Genomic DNA, 6,294 nt, shown 5'->3' on the forward strand with positions numbered 1-6,294 from the left:
GCTTGATAGAATATGCCAGGAGAAATTGGTGACAAAAAAGTTCTGACTGGTTATTGCTCAATACCTTTGAATCCATTTTTTTTTCCCCATAAATTGCAGTTGAAAACTCTAGTAAATTGAAAGCAGAGTAGCTGAAACACTGAAGTTAAATCTTTCAAGTCTGATTAATTTACCAGTATTTATTGGTGATCCAGGCAAATTAGCATGGGTTTAGGAAGGGCAGGTCCTGCCTGACCAACCTGATCTCCTCCTATGACCTGGTGACCCACTTAGTGGAAGAGGGAAAGGCTGTGGATGTTGTCTACCTGGACTTCAGCAAAGCCTCCCATGGCATTCTCCTGGAAGAGCTGACAGCCCATGGTTTGGTGTACTCTTCACTGAATAAAAAAATGAGTCTGGATATCTGGCCCTAGAGGGTGAAGGTGAATGGTGCCACATCCAGCTGTTGGCCAGTCTCAAGAGGTTCCCCAGGGCTCAGCACTGGGGCCAGCCCTGTTCCATATCTCTGTTAGTGGTCCAGATGAGGGGGTTGAGTGCACCCTCAGCAAGCTCGCAGATGACACCAAGGTGGGTGGGGGTGTTGATCTACAGGAGGGTAGGAAAGGTCTGCAGGGGCATCAGACAGGCTGGATTGATGGGCTGAGGTTCAGTAAGGTGAAGTGTCAAGTCCTGCACTTGGGTCACAGCACCCCCAGGCAGCCCTGCAGGTGGGGGGCAGAGGGGCTGAAAAGCTGCCTGGCAGAAAAGGACCTTCTGGTGCTGGTCTGCAAGCCAGCTGAACATGAGCCAGGAGTGATCCCAGGTGGCAGAGAAGGCCAATGGCAGCCTGGCTTGGGTAAAGGATAGTGTGGCCAGCAGGACCAGGGCAGTGATTGTCCCTCTGTACTGGGCACTGGTGAGGCCCGGCCTCAAATCCTGTGTCCAGTTTTGGGCCCCTCAGTTCAAGAAAGACCTTGAGGTGCTGGAGCCTGTCCAGGGAAGGGCACCAGAGCTGGGAAAGGGTCTGGAGCACAAGTTCTATGTGGAGTGTCTGAGGGAGCTGAGGAAGTTTAGCCCAGAGAGAGGAAGCTCAGGGGTGACTGCATCCACTCTACAACTGCCTGAAAGGAGGCTGTAGAGAGGTGGGGGTCAGTCTCTTCTTCCAGGCAGTAAGTGATAGAACAAGAGGACCATGGCCTCAAGCTATGCCAGGGGAAGTTCAGGTTGGACATTAGGAAGGATCTTTTGACAGAAAGGGTTAAACATTGGAATGGACCCCCTGCCCAGGGAAGTGGTGGAGTCACCATCCCTGGAGGTGTTGTGTTTCAATGTGGCACTTAGTGCCAAGGTGATTGGTCAAAGGTTGGACTTGATCTTAGAGGTCTTTTCCAGCCTGGATCATTCTGTGTAAATTACGGAGAGTAGTGTGCAGAAACAGTGAGGCAGCCAGATGCAAATGCATGGGGAGTAGCTGCAGTGTAGTGAGGGAGGCATTCAGGCTCAGGGAATTAAAATAACAGGAAGCGAGAGAGAGAGGTGGCTACTTACTACCATTAGTTTATGGTATTTGTGGCCTGTAATTGTCAAGGCTTGAGAAGTTGTATTTGCCAGCTAGGGAGCAGTTCAGCAAATATGTTGCCTGAAAGCTGAAGGAGTGTTGGGATCCTTAGCTTGGAGATTGTTGCTTCCAACAGTTTGATCTGTTGACCTAAACATCCCACTTAGCACAAGTCCATACAAAGTTACCAGTGGCAGCAGCATTGTGTTACATGGTGCACTTTGTGCTTCATGTTCAGTGTGTAAGGCAGTCCATTTGAAGAACAGGTGAAAGTGGTAATACTTACTATACTGGACATACTTGCAGATGTCTGAAATGTATGAATAATTGCTGGACTTAATTGGCCATCTCTAAAACTGACAGTCCTGAAATGGAAAGGATAATTTGCAGCTGTTTCCTCACTTGTGGGCGGGGTTTTTTTGCGAGGTTGGTTTGTTGGTTGGTTGGGGGTTTTTAAACCGAGACCACTTGGGCAGAGATCTCTGTGTTAGCAGGGTTTTTTAACTTTTGTGGCTTGCATTCTCCCCAGGAATGGGAGTCTCATCTCTGCTTTGTTGTGAATATATTTAGGAACATTGTTTCTTTCAGCTCCAGGTTCTGTATATGAAATTAAATAGCCAAAGTAATTTTTACACTGTTTCTATGCACACAGGTACTGAAACAGATACATATTTTTCTCTAGATGTTTTTATACTTTGTTTAGTCCCAGATGAATTATAGAGTAGTCAGAACTCTGAACAAATAATACACTTTTGCAACAAAGTAAAAATAAGTCAACCTAAGTAAAAAAACCTTGGTGTTACTCTGGGCTAATACAAAGGAAGCTGAGGTTCAGAATGATTTGCAGGGAATATTTAAATACTGACTTTAGACAAACCTGACATTTATCTAGGTTTATGTATAGCCTCAATTCTAGGCATAGCTTAGAGAATGCAAGATAACACTTGCTCTTAAATATGCTGTGTTCCCAAATACTTCCAAGAAGTGGCCACAAGAAGTTCACAACAGCTGCTACCCAGGCTAGTCTGAGACTGGGTATGTAATGGAAAATTTGCACCTGATGACAACAGTTAAGAGACACACTGGTTTACATGTGGAGCCAGAATAACTTCCAAGAGGGAGTGTGTGTATAAGGACAATGCCCATGAGATGAAGTTTATTAAGACTGTTGTTTAGTCTGTCCTATATAACTTATACTTCAAATCTCTAATGACATTAAGACTTCGTATTGCAGTACTCGGCAAAGCATTTGACTGTGGTGCTGCATGATGTGGAAATGGTGAGGCCCAAGCAGCTAGAGCATGCTTTTCGGGAAAGCACCTTCTGCTGCAGGGCTTCACAAAGTAACAACAGTTCAGGCAGACTTAACACCACTGCCACCCTTTGCTATCAGTCTACTCTGCTTAGCTGCTGCAGTCCTCTAGAACTGATGTGAATAACTAGAGAAGAAAAACAATCTGGGCTAAACATTTTCTGTTGCTTTCTACAAAAGCAATTTTTTTTTTTTTTTTTTTTTTTTGGCTGGGCAAATGATGGGAATGAATTTCCTTCATTCTCACAGTCACTGCCCTTGCCTATGCCCTTAAACAGCAGCATAAAGGAGAACACAAAATGCACTTAAGCCACCTCACCTTCAGTACCTGTAGACATAATTTCTTGCTTTGCTGACATTTTACTTCTGCACAAAATCTTCCAGGTAGCACTGCCTCTGTACATGGACAGGTAGGGACTGTTAGGTTCAGCAGAGGAATGTTTTTCTGTATGTCATACACTTGTATTCGTAAATACACCACTTTGATCACGTTAAGGTAGAAAACAGTTTTCCCTAAGTAGGTTGGTACATCCAGAGAGCACAAAAATTACCATCATCACACTTTCTCAGTTTGAGGTAACTTGTTATTAAACTGGAACAAATAAACCTTAATACTTCTACTGCTTAGGATACAGAAGTTGAAACTTTCGTTAAAGGTGGCGGATACACTAATGGCCTTCGAAAGACTATGAGCCACTTCAGTGGGTCTGCTGCTGAATTTCCTGAGGAAGTGAGAGACCACCTTACACAGAATGATTTCTTAATCTTTGTGGTAGCAACTGAGGCTACATTTTTGATATCTAATGGTAGATCTCTTTCACGTTCAAATAGCAACTAAATTGTTTTGGCAAAACATGAAAGAAGGTCTTTGTTAACAAAGGTCTACAAACCTTTCTCTAAGTCAGTTCTTAACAAGCAGCTATGGTGCAAATAATTTTCCCACTGTGCAAATGCTAGTGGTGCTTCCTGTGTAAGATTATTTTTTAAGCTTAAAACTTAGTTGTTTCTCTGCCCCCCCCCCCCCCCCCCCCCCCCCCGTTTTCTCTTTTTTCTTTTGTTTTTGGTGGAGCTTTCTGACTGTGAATGTGTCTGATATGTTAGGGATCAAGAATGGAGCACTGTGGTTCCCAAGAGCCAATATTGGTGTAGCTGTTCCACCAGTCTGATCTGTGATTCCACCCTCGTTCTTCTTCCAGTACTGCATTAGGACAAGATTGCACTCTCTGCACAGCACCTTAAGTTCAGTAATTTAGGATCTGCCAAAATTTCCAGGCTCAATTTTCTCGTGCTGACCCACTCCCATAATATATGGATTATAGCAGCAGTGGTAAACAGCACAGGCACAAGGTAACACTCCACCATGCTTCAGTGTCTTTCTCTTTCAAGATTTACCCCAAAGGAAAGTACAGAGAACTCCTCAAGTAGCTTTCAGGTGTATCACAGGGGTTTGCATAGACCTTTATATTTGCTTTAAATAAATAAAATCTATGAACTGCTCACATGTAAACTAACCGGGGTAGTGGATCGGTTCTGCATGGAGTCCAGTCTTGCAGCTCTTGCCCAGACCCCTTTTTCTCACTGCTCCATTTTTGCTCCTGTTCTCAGCATGATAAGTAGCCAGTCTTTTCCAGTTTGGTTTGTGGATCCAAGGTTATGGGAGAGAGGTGTATTTGCAGTACCACCTCAATAATTGTAAGATGGCCCTTTTTGTCTCATGGTAGAAATGCTGTAAAACTCGTGGAGATAAAGAAAACATGATGGATGGCTAAAGGTAACTGATGTTTATACCCTGTATGATGTTGGGATTTAATAGTTTGCAGCGACTCTACTGTCTTTTACAGGTTCTGTGGAAGCAGACGCTTAACTCCCACAGCAGTGCAGGAGAGAGGAACCACGGAGCATTGATTACTAAATCACTGTTGATGATACATGATTCCACTGCACTAACAACACACATCATTACAAATATTGTCTAGTATCTAATCTCACAATAAACACGCAAACTGCCTTCACCAGGGAACATTCAACTGGTTGATGACTCTCACGTGCACTGCTGAGATATTTTGGTGTGGTCTGAACTGTGGTAGGATGGCAACGGAATTTGCCAGCCAGCAGCTGTCTCCTGCTTCTCACCTTTCACAGTCTAACATGCTTTCCTAGTGCTCCTATTTCTTGTCTCCTCCTTGATCTAGATGTCAGTTTTCCCCTTTCTCTGTACCACTGGATTCAGAGCAGGATTGGGCAGAGAGGAGCAGCATCTAGGGAACAAAGAGGTGATCCCTTTCACACTGAAAAATCCCATGGTTACTTTACAGCTGAATTCTGTCTGGTTCATGATCCTTTCTTCCAGACAGAGCTGCTAATTTGGATTTCTATGTTTTATCTTTAACAGATTTGTGTGGTAAATGCTTAGGAACAGGTCTCTTAAAAAAAAAAAAACAAAAAAACCCCTCAAACACAAACAAAAAAAGCCCAAACCCCAAAATTCCCCACAACAATTATCCTCACTCCCACAACAAAAAACCACCCCAAGCCCCAAAGATTTTAACAGTGCATCATATACAACTTCAGTCTGACAATTATTTATATAGTTCCAAGAGGCATGAACATTTTCCTTCCTTCAGAGCAATTAATTAACTTTAGAGGAAGGTTAATTACAGGTAGTCAAGCTTCCCATTAGCTAAACACTGACATCCCCAGCTGCTGCCCCTAGCCAGGTATGGGGTTGCTGCTCAGCACCTCTTGCTTTCGCTGGGTCTCTTATCCCCTCACTGCAAGGAGTGGAGCACAGGAAAGTGTGCTGAATTCCCTGTTCTCTTTGGCAGAGAGGGGGAAAAAAGCAGAGATAACAGGTCCTAACCTGCATTTCACATTCCAAAGCCTTTCTTCTCTGTGTATCAGCGGACATCTGAACAGGGAAGATGTCAGCCTCATCCTGCTGGCCCATGTCCAAAGGAACATCTAGCAGACCTGTTTCCTCTTTAGAGCAGGTAAGGCCAGGTTATTTGCCAAGCTGAAGACCAGCTTCTCGCTTGTGTCGAAATGTCCTTCGTACGTTTGCAACAAATATAAGTGATAATAAAAATAGCTGATGCCAACTCTGCTTGAGCAGTGACAGTAGCACAAGTAACCACGGCTGTCGCTGTGCAGCCAGGGTGGTCTTGAATGTTCCTTCAATGCAGCTGGCTCTGCTGGGGAGTGTATGATATCATCACATCCACTGCTGGCACTTGAGAGAAAAGGTAGCAAGAGCAAAACTTCACTAAAAACCCCAAAAATCTGGTGCTGGTCTCAGAGTGGAACGTAAAGTGTTGGGGGTTTGATTGTTTTAAAATAAAACATTCTATCGAAGTCTAGATTTCCAGATTGTTTTATATACAGTGTGTTTAATTTCTATCTCCTGGAGGCTAGAAGGGAACCCATGCAGCAACTAATCTGCAAAATT

This window comes from Corvus cornix, chromosome 2 (genome assembly GCF_000738735.6).
Source record: "Corvus cornix cornix isolate S_Up_H32 chromosome 2, ASM73873v5, whole genome shotgun sequence".
NCBI classification, from domain to species: domain Eukaryota; kingdom Metazoa; phylum Chordata; class Aves; order Passeriformes; family Corvidae; genus Corvus; species Corvus cornix.